The sequence below is a fragment of the Tympanuchus pallidicinctus genome, unplaced genomic scaffold (genome assembly GCF_026119805.1).
Source record: "Tympanuchus pallidicinctus isolate F22 unplaced genomic scaffold, pur_lepc_1.0 scaffold7, whole genome shotgun sequence".
NCBI classification, from domain to species: Eukaryota; Metazoa; Chordata; class Aves; order Galliformes; family Phasianidae; genus Tympanuchus; species Tympanuchus pallidicinctus.
The window spans coordinates 21,594,583-21,607,882 of NW_026294791.1; the positions used below are offsets into that span (position 1 = coordinate 21,594,583).

Here is a 13,300-nt window from a genome sequence, read left to right on the forward strand (position 1 = left end):
TGAATTATTTCTGATGCACAGCAGGAAGGAGATGGTGACTCATTGTTCTTTCCTCCTTACTTTGTGTCCTAAATCTTAGTTTGGAAATAGCTAACATAGTTTGATTTGAACGTGTGTCTTGGACAGAGAATGCAATGAAACAGTGAAATTTCTTGACATTTAGTGCTGCTTTTTTTTTTTTTTTTTTTTTTTTTAAATGAAGTGTGATGAAGAAATAACTTAATAGAACTTCCCGGTAAGAGGGCATTATGATAGGCATGAGTTAGGAATCAAGTTCTGGAGAATGTGGGTGCAAAGCTGTTTCATTATATCATGATCAGATACAAATTTTTCAAAAGCTGGTTATGACATTTAGTGGTACCAGCAGACAGGATACATCCCTGAACCGGTCTTCCATCCTCTAGTTCAAGACGACTTGTTATAACTCATTTCTGGAAAACCATTGAAAGCCAGTTTCTTTTTTCTGTTGCTTCAAATTCTCTCTGAGTATCATGAAATCATAGAATATTCTGAGTCAGAAGGGATGATGCTGACTCACATTCAACTTGCTGTCAGCCTGAACCACCAGATCCCTTTCTAACGGTCCACATTCTAGCCACGTGTCTCTCAGTCTGTACATATATACAGAACTGCTCTGTGCAGATGCAGAATAGCACATGTGCTTGTTAAAATTCATGCAGTTGGTGATTGCCAAGCCCTTTGGTCTGTTAAGGTCTCCTTGCAAGGCCTATCCACCCTCAGGGGAGTCAACATCTCCTCCTAAATTCAGTACCATTTGCTAACATACTTGGTATGCATTCAAGCCTTGCATCACGTAACAACAAGTGACTTAGCTAGTGAGCACACTACAAAAAGGACCTCATCCTTGCAACATGAAATCATCATTTGATTTTCTTTTTACAAAGAAATATTTTGTTTGTTACCGTGAGAGAAGGAATATCAGGAAAAAAAAACAACAAAAAAACCACAACAAAACAGTTGGATATTTGAACCCAAAGCTGGCAACTAGTTTCATCTCACGGTCACTTTCAGAATGTTCCCCATATCTTACAGAGATGCCAATGAACTCTATAGATCCTTTGTGACACTTTTTCTATCATTTTCAACAGTTACAGCCAAAAAGTAAAAAAATAAAAAGCTTAATGAAGTCATAAATGAATCCTTGGAATGTCCAAAGAATAAATTCTACAAAATAAATTGATTGTTAAGGAATCTGTTTCTACTTATGCTTTTAGTACCCAAGTTCATAGTATTGTGATGTGGCAGGACCTATGTAAACTCTGGGTAGGTTCAATATACAATCATGCTATGGCGTGTTTCTCTGGGAAACAATATATTTTGATGAGCATTTTTTGGTCTACTTCAATAAAGCAAGTCAAAATCATGTACTAGATCTCTTAGAATCGTATCTCACTGTAGTTTTCACTGAGCTTGCAAGCACTGCAAATGAAAAATGAACCCCAAACTCTTTTCTGCTCTCTTTTCCACAAAATATATGTGCATAAATAATCTATTTGTTACTGCTGCTTTTGTTTTTCACATGTTACTGACATTCAAGTGGCAAAGTTAAACACAATTTATTTTATCTGGAGATGTATTTCCTATCAAAATGAATCTCCTTTTTCCCTAGCTACCAACCTCTTTTATAAAAATACAATGATGTTCTAGCCTCTAGCAATTTAAAAAGCTCAGGACTATCCGTTATGTATTATTTGCAAATTATTCCCTGACATTTTTACACGCTAATGCAAAAAATCACATTATTAACATATTTAGGATTGGGAACAAAACAAGTTATATTATTTTTCCCCAGATAAAAAGCTACACCCGCAGTTATTAATTCTGCACAGAAAATGAAGGTTCAAGCCCTTGATTTCACATTAAATTATGCTTTACTTCACACTGACACACTTTTTGTTGTTCCTTCAGTCTCCCAGGCAGGCAGACAATAACTCAGATTACCCAACAGCCTGGCAAAGCCTTTCCTCCTTGAACTGGTTTTGTATGTCGCTATGGCATTGCTTCTTCTGCCTTTCTTATTAATTTGGAATAATTTGGAATACCCTCAACATACCTCCTGCATGACCCACACTTCCCTCAGCTCTATGTCTGTATGGAAACCTATCTGTTGTTGAATCATGCAACACCATGATCATTGTAGAACAACGGGGGCTATTTTAGCTCTCTATATGCAACTGCATGGCAAGTCTTAATATGAGTTTAGATCAAGTGCTTTTCCTCTTTCATTTGCACATGAGAGAAGCAGAGCTGAAAGCTATACATGCAGGTACAAAGGCGTCTGCAGATTCTATGGCAATTTAAAATATTGTTTGTTGTTGTTAGGAATGTATATCAGCCTGTATTACTGAACAAATGCATAGTTTCAGCACACTCAAATGTAAATTAGTGAATTAATGTAAAACATGGTTTCATAGATTACACATTTCACTAGGAAGCATTCCTCAAGATAACTTGCTAGTCTAATCATTTTATTTTTTTTTTTTAATGAATATGAAATAAAATAGGCATTAAAGAAAATGCAGATTTTTTTTGCTTACCAAGTTAGCACTGCTGTAGTTATGTTTCACATAAATTTTCAGCTGGCGGTCCTGGGAAAAGAAGATGGAGAGCTGCATTATTACGTAATGCTCTAAGAAAACAAGGCAATACACAAAGAAAACATAAGGCCTGTCAAGACTGCCTGCCAACAAAAGTATCATAACTAAAATTGGTCAAAGCTCACAAAATGGCTTCTTGATCTGAAAAACAACAAGTCAGTGTGCTGCCAACACAATAAATATTTGAAATAGTCTTAGGCCATTCTGAAAATGCAAACAACCTGTACATACTACAAAGAAAACACAGAGGATTGCTACTATAAAATGAAGTGGCAGAAATTAAGTTTTGGAAAACAGTCCATTTCATTACAACACTTCACATCAACTGCAGTGCATTCCAGAACATGCCAAAAGGCTTTTTCAGCAGTCTCCAAATACATAGTAACACTAACCACAGGGGAAATAAAGCCACTACAAACAAAGCAAAAAAAACCTCACAATTATTTCATGCTTGCCACTTCTTAAAATTAAATAAGAGTAAATTTGTCTGATAGGGCTGTTAGGACTCTGAGGTTGTCATGCTCTTTATTTCCTTGGTCACCGCACAAGATAATCACTCACTTCTCCCCTTTGTGCAAAACCAAGCACAAGCATGACTCTTAGAAAAAAATGATTTCTCAAAGGAAGGACACCAATGATCGACTTCAATAAATGTCTTCAATGTTTTAAAAATTTTAACACAATATAAAAGGAACTGAATGTTAGCGTGAATGGTCTATTAAGTGCTAAGAAACAATGCTCAAAGTGAAGTTTGCGTAAGTATCATCACTGTTCATTAAAATTAAGTATAAGAAGGACAGAGACTTTGTAACCTGATTCACGGTCTGCTTCTGGTATGGTGGTAAAGTCAACCAGCCTTCAGAAGCTGGGTGCTCTGCCCACAGTAAGACTAAAGGTCAAGTAAAGAAGCTCCATTAGGTTCATGTCCCAATGGAAAGCACACGGATTGGGCTGTGAGCCTTCCTTTAAGTGACACTAATCCTACAGCACAGGTCAAGATATAAATAAATCTTAAAGAGCAACAATTTTGTACCAAACTTGCAGTCAGTACCTGAGCTAATATAAATCACCAACACAGAACTGAAAAATCTGGGGGTTTTCTCCTTCCTCCCTGACTTTTTCTTTGTTTACTTGTTTTAAAACATTACCAGTTACTAAACTTATACAATATTAATATTTATTTACCCAATATTTTTAAACTGTATTAGGCTTTTGACATAAATTTTTTAAGCTCCTCAATTTCAGCTTTAACATTGTTAAATGTGTTAAATGTAAACACTCGGAAATCAACTTCCCTAGTACAATTTTTGTTGTTGTTGTAACATTAACTTTTGTTTGTTGAATACTGACAAGAATTTAATAATCACTACACCATACCACACTACATCAGTTAGTCCTAGCTACATCCTTTAAACAACTATGTATTGTCACGGAGATATTAAAATTAAGTATAACATTTTGGTTACATAGCTTAGCAATCTGTCTGATTTTGTACATATAGACATAAGAAAGTAGACCTAACAACCTTTCTACAAGGAAATACAGTTCTAGAGAGAACATCTAAACCTCTAAAAAAAAAGACTGAACAAGTACATGTAGCTTTGAAAAATGATTAATTCACTTACAGAACAACAAATTTACCAACAAACAGATTGCCCACCAAGTGTTGTATTAACATATTGGTAGAGGAATTAGAAAGTTACTGCAGCTCTTTTAGGGCGTATAAGAAAGGCCATTATGGCTACACTAACAGGAAGATAATTTATGCATCACAGTATCTGTTAAGTTCCTTTATACTCAGTAAAGGAAACCAATATTTATTTACTGTGTAAACTAGAGCATGGTATCCTTCTCTATACTGGAACTCTCCCTAACTGAGTATCTTGTAAGCATGCCATGAAAACAGTTAAAAACCCTTGGCAGGCTTAGGGTAGGGGTAAAACAAGGGATTTTTGTATAACCCTTGCTTCCAGTTACAAAAGAAGAGTGAATTCTCCAGCTTCTCTGATGTTATGAAAACACCTCTCTGGGAGACTTGAAGATATTTCAGTTAAAGCACAAGGGAAAGGGAAAAAAAAAAATAAAGTCCTTACATCTAATCACAACATCTCTCCACTGACTACATTAGCATGAGATCTTTTGTAACATAGAGCCTGACTGATAACAGTAAATAAGCTGTTGACAATGTTGACAAAATACCTGAGAGAAGATTCATTTCAGAGCAGGCAGATAGATTCATACTATAGAAGTTGGTTTTACAGGATGATCTACCTTAAACAGTTTGACAAGACAAAATACAGTTTGTGACAATACTTATTTACTTTGCCTTTTTGACGCTAACATGAAAATAATTTAATATAGTGGGAAGCCAAGAAATGTGCTTTTTGTAAAGCAATTCCTACTTTATTGCCTTGCAAACAGCATATTCTGAATTGCTGTTGTGATGGCATTTATTTCCTTTATGGTTATCACTGAAATGTTTGATAGAAAAGGTATAATATATTCTGATGTACAAATGTATAGAATTTGTTCATATTCTAAAACTCATGTAGTCAGTTTATGTTAACAGTCCTTACAAACTTCTAGAAATAGCTGTAGATCTATTCTCCTTCTCGCAGTTGGACAAAATTATTTTGCACCTAGTTTGATTTATTACCTGTGACAAAAGGAATGAACACAATTCAATTACCTGGCTATCATGTGAATAAAACACGACTATGATTCAAATCCTGCTCAAGATATGAGACTTATCTCCAATCAGAGTTAAAAAAATGCTATCTTCCTACTAACCAAATATTCCAGAGCTAAATGTCAACTGAAAACAAGCAAACAATGAAAAAAAAGAGTAGCCTTCAAAATACTGTGTCCACAGACCAGACCTTTCCATTCAGATTTCCTGGAATTACATGGAAGTGTTGTCCTCCAACCTCAAGAATTCCTAATTTCAGCCACACCTGAGAGGTGATTGTCCATGTATTTATTAACTGTTCTTGTCAGGACACTGATGTGCTAATGCTTATAGAATCATAGCATCGCTGATGTTGGAGAAGACCCTCAAAAACATCAAGTCTTACCAACCACTGAGACAATTAAGCTTTTAAGATCATTAAACCTGATTCTCCAAGCTTGAACGTGCATTTTAAATGCACAGCACTCCTTCGCCCCCCAGACACCTGTTAATGCTATCCCATCAACACAGGGCTACCAGGGGTTGTGTCCAAAATGGAAAACTTCTTGCAGCTCTTTTCCTCCAAAGTCTATACAGCAACATACTAATTTCAGCAGAGGGCATCAGTTCTCGCATCTGCAGGCTTATAAAGGAAATAGAAGGTGTGCCAAAAGCATATATTCTACACAGGTACTTTAAAGGTTTAATTTCAATGATGTAAGCATATGGAAAAATGTTAAAGTAAATAATCCATGATACCTTTGAATATTTATTTTTAATCCATATACAAAAACATTTCCACAAAGAAGCCTTAAATATCGTAACCATAATACATCTTTTAATAAAGGACAGAATTTCAAAATACGAAAGTTATTATTATCATTATTTTTAATATTTAACAGTAACATTTGCCAATCCAAAAGTAATGCTTATGCTTTCATTAATATCATCAGCACCTTCTAGAAACATCATGAATAAATAGCAATTTAAAATGGCTTTGCTGAGAAAGGTTGGGGGGTGGGGAGGAACCAAGTCCCATGAACACAGGTTATCTTATCAGGACTTTTGTATAATTCCTAATTAGCTGACCCAATGTCCTTTAATTTTCATAACAATGGTAACCCATGAGACCTACTATACACCAATTAAGTCTCTCAATAGAAATGACTTGATGGATTCTTTTGCTTTTCTTTATTGAAATGATAGACACTACTTTGCCCTTCATTATTCTCCCTTGACTATTAAAAATATCTCCTTGGACTTTAATGAGGCTAAAAGACTTACATATTACACAGACATATAAAATACTGCTTCTGAAGATAAATTATTTGACAAAAATGCTACTCTGGTGAAATATAAAGAATGTTGTTAATACAAAATATTCTATATAATAAATAAATCCAATTTCTGCCTTTCTAGCTTAGTGAAGAACTCTGTGGATTTTATATTTCTGCATACAGAAAATAAATCCCAAGACAAAATGCTATTTTGCAGTCACACTTTGCTTTTTTGAAATAGCTGTGGTTGGACAATGACGGAGAAAGCACAGGCTAATGAACAGCCTCTTGACTGGGAGCCAACAGACTTGGATTCCACTTGAGCTTTGTGGTACAGACATTTCCTTTCTCAATTTATTTTCTGCTTGCATCATCTACTTCGCATTCCTTCTAGTTTAATTTTTTCAGCCAATCACAAGAGTGCGTATTATCCTTATTGTACGTTTCCATGAATTCTTGCAGCTACTGCAATACAAGCATTGAATTATCAGAAAATATCTCTGAAGATTAATACCGACTTTAAGCATTTCATTTTAACTGTGGTTCAAGCACATAGGCTTCTTGACCATAATATATTAGTTATATATGAAAAAAAATATTGGTTCATTTTAGTTGTTTCTTTTCCTGAACACTGAAGCAAAATATTTTTCAAGTGCTAAAAATCTTTCTATTTTGGGAACTGATTTCTAATGCATAGAATTAGTCTGCACTGAGACATGCATAACTGTACTTAGTTATATAAATATAACAAACTTCAGATAAAAAAAAAAAAAGGAATAAATGCTTATTGACCAAACATACTACCTATAATGATTAAAGTTTTGGAATTGTGAAGACCAGTTTATCAGGTGCCTACAGACTCCCTGAATTTCTACACATCCAAATAAGGAGTGCAAGGGAAATAACTCTGTACACTGAGTTCCAGTCGAGGATTCTGCCTTCCTGATCTCCTGTACTTTGCAGTTACTTTACTGAACATATTAAGCTTACCTAATTGAAGATTTGCACTGGTATTGAAACTTAAAAATGTGCATGAACAGTAAAAATGATAACTATATATATATATTGCATGAAACTAAAAGTTGGATAAGAATCTCGTCAGTATAAAAGAACGAATTACAGACTAAAAATTTACAAGTAAGTTAACAGTGATAAGCTTACAATCACAGCTTGAAAGCTTACAATCACAACTGAAACCCAGGGACTCTTCCATGTCTTTATTCATATCCAAAAAACTAAGAACTCAGCTGTCTGGAGGAAATATGCCAAATTTGTCTTCTCTTTCAGGCATCCTCACCACTCAAGGAAAATTCACAGCTAAGCAGTTACACAAATGACTATGGCTACATTATCTATGAAACATGTACAAATGAGTAATATACATCAGCTTTGTAGTTCCAACTTGTGTGTAACTTACGCTGGAAGAATGACATTGCAGTAGTCACATACTTGGTACAGCTGCAGGGAGCTACAGAACGTATCAGCTCAGTAAGTGAGCCCCGGGTCTGCACAACTGCAGAGCACTTCCCTGTAAAGACATACTAAACAGAGTTCAAGCTGAATGGCAATGAATTTTTGGAACTATACAAAGCCACTGTATTCTCACAGCTCCATAAATACTAATGTTTGTGTTCAAATAGAAATAAGGTGAAGTAAATAATGGCCAAACTGCTAGGCTCATAGGCTTGTGATCTGTGACATGAAGTCCAGCTGTACGCCAGCTGTATGTGCACTATGCTGGGGATAACCACCTGGAAACCAGCTAGAGGGAAAATAAGCAGCTCATCTGATTGAACTTCCTTACAAAAGCCTAAGTTAAGGAAAACTCCGTACAGTGGCAGCTACATGAAAATTTAGTTGGGAAAGAAATTAAAACCTTTGGGAAAGGGTGGAAATAAATGAGTTAAGAAAATAGGGGAATAAAGAAAAATGAAAAATAAAACTTTGAATATGTAACTTTGGTGTGTTACAAAACCAAGCATCACAGAATAGGCTCGCTAGTAACACTGTATGTTTGACAACAGTGAAGAAACTTTTCCCTCCCACGTTCTGCAGAAAACGGTCATTGCATCTTTGAAAAGGCCTTCAATTGATAAACAAGTCTTCCATAAGTTTATGTACTAGATAAGCATCACTTATGTACACTCTTCATCTTCTTTTCCATTTTAAAACTGTTCTTTGATAGCTGATAATATGTTTCCTGACATTATCAATGAATGATATTTTCTGAACATCATAAAAAAGCATTTGACTGTGAAATAGCAACACTTCTTCCTGTTTTTCTTTTTTTTTCTTTTCCTGATGACAAATTGATCATAAAAAAGTAAAGAACATTCAGCTGACAATATTGTAGGAAGAATAGAACAGATACTATCAAACAGATATTTATCTGCCTCTCTCTTTAGACATCAAGGCTCATCGTGGAGAAGAATGTTAATTCATTAATAAGAAGGTCGAAGCTATAAAACATTACAGTTCATCCTGTGATCACCAGAAGAAAAAGCAGATAAAGGAAAGCAGGTAAACAAACCCCCCAAATGGCTTTGAAAACTTGGAAGGAAACGTTCACCATTTAGGGAAAGATAATTGCCTGTGGCTATATCCATGCTGTTTTCTGCAGGCGTACTGAAATGTTCCATAGGGTGAAACAGCCAATAATCTCAAAGCTTCCATTTTATTGGGAGAACCAAGTTGCTGAAGCAGGAACATATATCCTGGGGACAGAAATTTTTCTATCACGAGGGGAGAGCTTTCTGTCATGAGAAAGCAGGATGAAAACAGATTTCATTATAACAAATATGTGTACTCACTAACTAAGAATTCGCCTTTGTGTTCATGTCCTGTGGTGTATGAGAGATGTCCTACTTTTTAAGAGATAACAGTCCTATGCTGCGTGCCCTCAGACTGATTATTTTAGCTCACTAACTGAAACTACTTGCTTGAAAGCAATGTATTGTGTGATCAAGCATCCTTATTAATCATTATCACACAACTGCTGCTGTCTCCAGTCTGGTTTCCCCTCCAACAGAGATTGTTTTCAGGAGTTGCCTCTAAGTCCTCTTTAACTACCTGAAATATCATCACTGAGCAGTTGAGATTGGAAGGCACTGCTGGAGGTCATTTTGTCAAATGACCCTGCTTGATCAGGGTCACCTAGAACAGGTTTCTCTAGACAAAATATTATCTGTGCGTGTGTGATTGTGAGCTTCCAAAGGAGTTATACTCCACGGGAATTATAAATCTACACATTTCTGATGAAAAGCTCATAGGAGAAAGAAAGAGATGAAAGCTAGACTCACCATCCTGGTTATGTAAAAGCTAAAAACAACTAGAAAAATCATGAAATATAAACAAGTTACTTGTTGAACTCAGTTTTGACTTGAGAAACTCTATACACACACTCTACTTAAGAAAACTCTATAATAATATTTAGTCAAACATGAACTTGTAAAATTGATACAGAAGAATAAGAAAGTACTATTTCTTCTTAAGCATTTGAAAATCTCAGAAACCAGTTTAACTTACCGGCATAATAAAAATGTTAAAAGGCAATATTAAAAAAAGAGATAGGTTGCCCTTCAAAATCTACATAGAAACTTCTTGAAGAGATCACTCAAATTCCTAAACAGATAATGCTAAAAATCCTCATTTATGAGTACTGATATATTTCTACACTGGACTGTTTAAATGACAAATATTTTGATGAATTACTTGATATTTTTATGCTTCTTACTTTCAATATTACTTAACTGTTTTTGGAAGCTTAGGATACAATGTTTACTACAGAATTATAATATTTACTGAAAACCTATTTAACTTCCTGTACGGCAATTAAATGCAAGGCTTTCTGAGTAAAAAAGTAAGTAATCCAGAGGGAGTTTCTGAAGATGACATGAGCAGGTCTTGAACAATAGCAAGACAGATGCTGCAAGGTTTTCAGTTGGAAACAATGCTACCTGGAGATAACTTCACAATATTTTTTGTCTTATAGTTTGGGTGGGAGACTTCTGAACTCTTACAATTTTACAAAATGTGTGGAGTGAAGTAATATTTCTGGCTGTTCCTTCAATCTTAATACTCCGAGTTTCCTTGCTTCCTCTTACTTTCAGCGGATTCTAACTTGCTATTATTTTGTTAATTAAGAGAATTCATACAGACTCTAAGACTACAGTTTTATAACTAGAAGTGTTTCTGAAGAAAACATTAACTGATTACTGTTGGAACAATGCAATGGTACTTCACAGAACTTAAAAAGTATGATTAAAAAGAGAAATTAATACTCTATTGAAAAAAAGTAAACTGCTGTGCATTCTAGAGAGGTGGTGACTCTTTCTGAATAATAACCTTTAAGTTTTCCTCCATGATTTGGAGAATGTATGAATAAGAACTAGTAATGAAGAGGTCTTCTCTTGGGAGGTAATATTTAACCAGCTTATCCACATTCAGCAGAGTTTCCATAATTTTCTTGCTACTAAAATAGTCACTTTGATAATATTGGAGAGTAAAGAATAAAAGAAAAACAATGTGTTGAAGTTTTCTTCCATGCCCTAGTGCCTTTAAGTAGTGAAAGTTAACTGCTGAGCACAGCAGTGACCAAAGGACACATGCAGTGAGCAGCTGCCTACCTTGGAATAACGTGTTTAAAAATACTTTCTGTTCCAGGTAATTTTGTCTTCGCAGTCCAATAAGCCTCAGCTTCTCTCAAGGACGAAGCTTGTGCTACAGAGCTGTCTATAAAAAGGATTTCCTGATTTCCTTTAGATAGAAGCTTTTATTTTTCCACCCTCTAATTTAAAAATCTTGAATAACAAAAATAGACGCACCGTGATTATAGAAAATAAAGCAAGCATGTATTCATTTAAAAAGTTGATTTGCACTCAATCTTTTCCCAAGTCATTTGGATCCAGGTTTCTCCTTGGTGTACCGGAATGCTTAAGAACTCACATACATTTAAATTTTGCATAATGACCACAAGTTTTATTACTATGAAAAGTCAGATATGCCAGCCTTTTCAGTCTCCTCTGCACAGTTCCTACAAAGTAAGCTGCATGTCAAGCCATTGCAAACTGCTAGCTATGATTTTACTCGCATGAAGAAATGCTTGGCTGGCCCAGAATCGGAACAGTGTTACTAGCCCTGAATTCAAGTCAAAGACTTAACAGAGTCTAAGTACTGCTATTCTGCATGTATTTCCAGCTGGTTTTTGGAACTATTATAATCAGGTAACTACAAAGTAGTTATAATTATTTTTTTTTATTACATATTTTTTAAATTGTAATTAATTATAATCAGTAACTACAAAGACTGTCAAATGCTTAAGAAATCTAAATCATCACAAACCAAGACTGTGAACATAAGGGAAGATCACATAATGCAAGCTGCCATTGCCTGCTCTTGGCTGACCTTGAAATCTTTAAGATGCATTGTTCATTGATACAGAACTGAGTATTAAATGGTCTTGCTCATTTTATCAGACCAGAAATCCTATCCCCTAGATTTATAACAAAAGATGTTTTCATCTCAAAACTCTTTACATGACTAACAATTAGTCTTAAACTGTAACTATTTTAATTTCTTTTCACTTTGTCTTTGCAGCTTAAATTCCATGCCACTGGAAATGAGTCTAGCCTTTCCTCAGCTTTCAGCTTAGAATAAAAAAATTAACAGCTCAACTGCATTAATGGAAAAAAGCAGCTTTACACTGGATTGTTCACCTAAAATTAAGGATAAGATCTCAAGCAGCATTTTGTGAGCTACAAAAACAGACGTTTTTTCAATTCTAGTTTCAATATGCATGAACACAACTGCAAGTGTTGCTTGGTGAATTTTTCCACTTAGAAAATAATAATTTTTTTTTAAAGCAATATGCGAAGTAAAGTCTTTGCATAAGCACTTGTAATTTTGATAAATATTCTGAGTAATAATTCTTATTATATTATATTATATAGTCCACTTGGGATCTCTTATTCTTTTATTGTCCCCTAGAATTCAAGTGTGCTCACATTCTTTGAATCCTAGGTCACTAAATTTCCAACAAATCCAATGGATTTTCACCATGCTGATGTGACGCTCAGCTGGATCCAACAGAAATGTTGTACTGATTCAAAACCCAAGGTATTAATTGAAAAACTGGTTATCGCTGAGTTTTTAGAGGACTGAATTACACCAAGCTATAAAAAGAAGTGTAACTTAGGTAACGATTCTAAAGAAGTGGTGACATTCACATTCTTATTCTAATAGAACAATATTTTACTGCTTCTGTTATTAAGATTCTGTGAATAAGTTTCATTCACACAGGTAATCTTAATGTAGTCAGCAAAAGTAGTCACAGAACTACTCACTCATATAAATGATTCTGGAAAACTGCACTGTTTGTGCTACTCATTCACAGTTTTTAGATCCTTTTAAATTGATTTAACTGTAGAATAATCAATAGATTTCATCTCTCTTTCTCAGAGTACCTCCTGGTGACTAGAAGATAAGACTTCTAGCTTTGCGGGAGACTCACGCAATAAAATTGTTGAATTGATGAAATGCTAAAGAATAAATGACCAGGACTCTTTAACAATTTGTGATGGATCTAATCAGGAAATAATTTTAAATTATGGCTTTTTCTTTACTTCTGTTCATGGACACAAGAGGCTTTGGGGCATATTCGCTTACAAATTAAGAATGACATTTTACTGTCACTATTTCTTGTGACGCACTTTTAGAAGTATTTTAAGATGGAAACTACA

At 34.8% G+C, this 13,300-nt stretch overlaps 1 long non-coding RNA gene across 1 annotated transcript in view; it reads right to left on the reverse strand.

Moving 5' to 3' along the window:
• Positions 1-13,300, reverse strand: part of LOC128072710 (uncharacterized) — a 123,126-nt gene that overhangs the window by 49,042 nt on the left and 60,784 nt on the right. Inside the window, exon 3 of the long non-coding RNA XR_008202412.1 lies at positions 2,559-2,609. This is a non-coding gene — a long non-coding RNA (uncharacterized LOC128072710). The remainder of the gene's footprint in view (positions 1-2,558; positions 2,610-13,300) is intronic.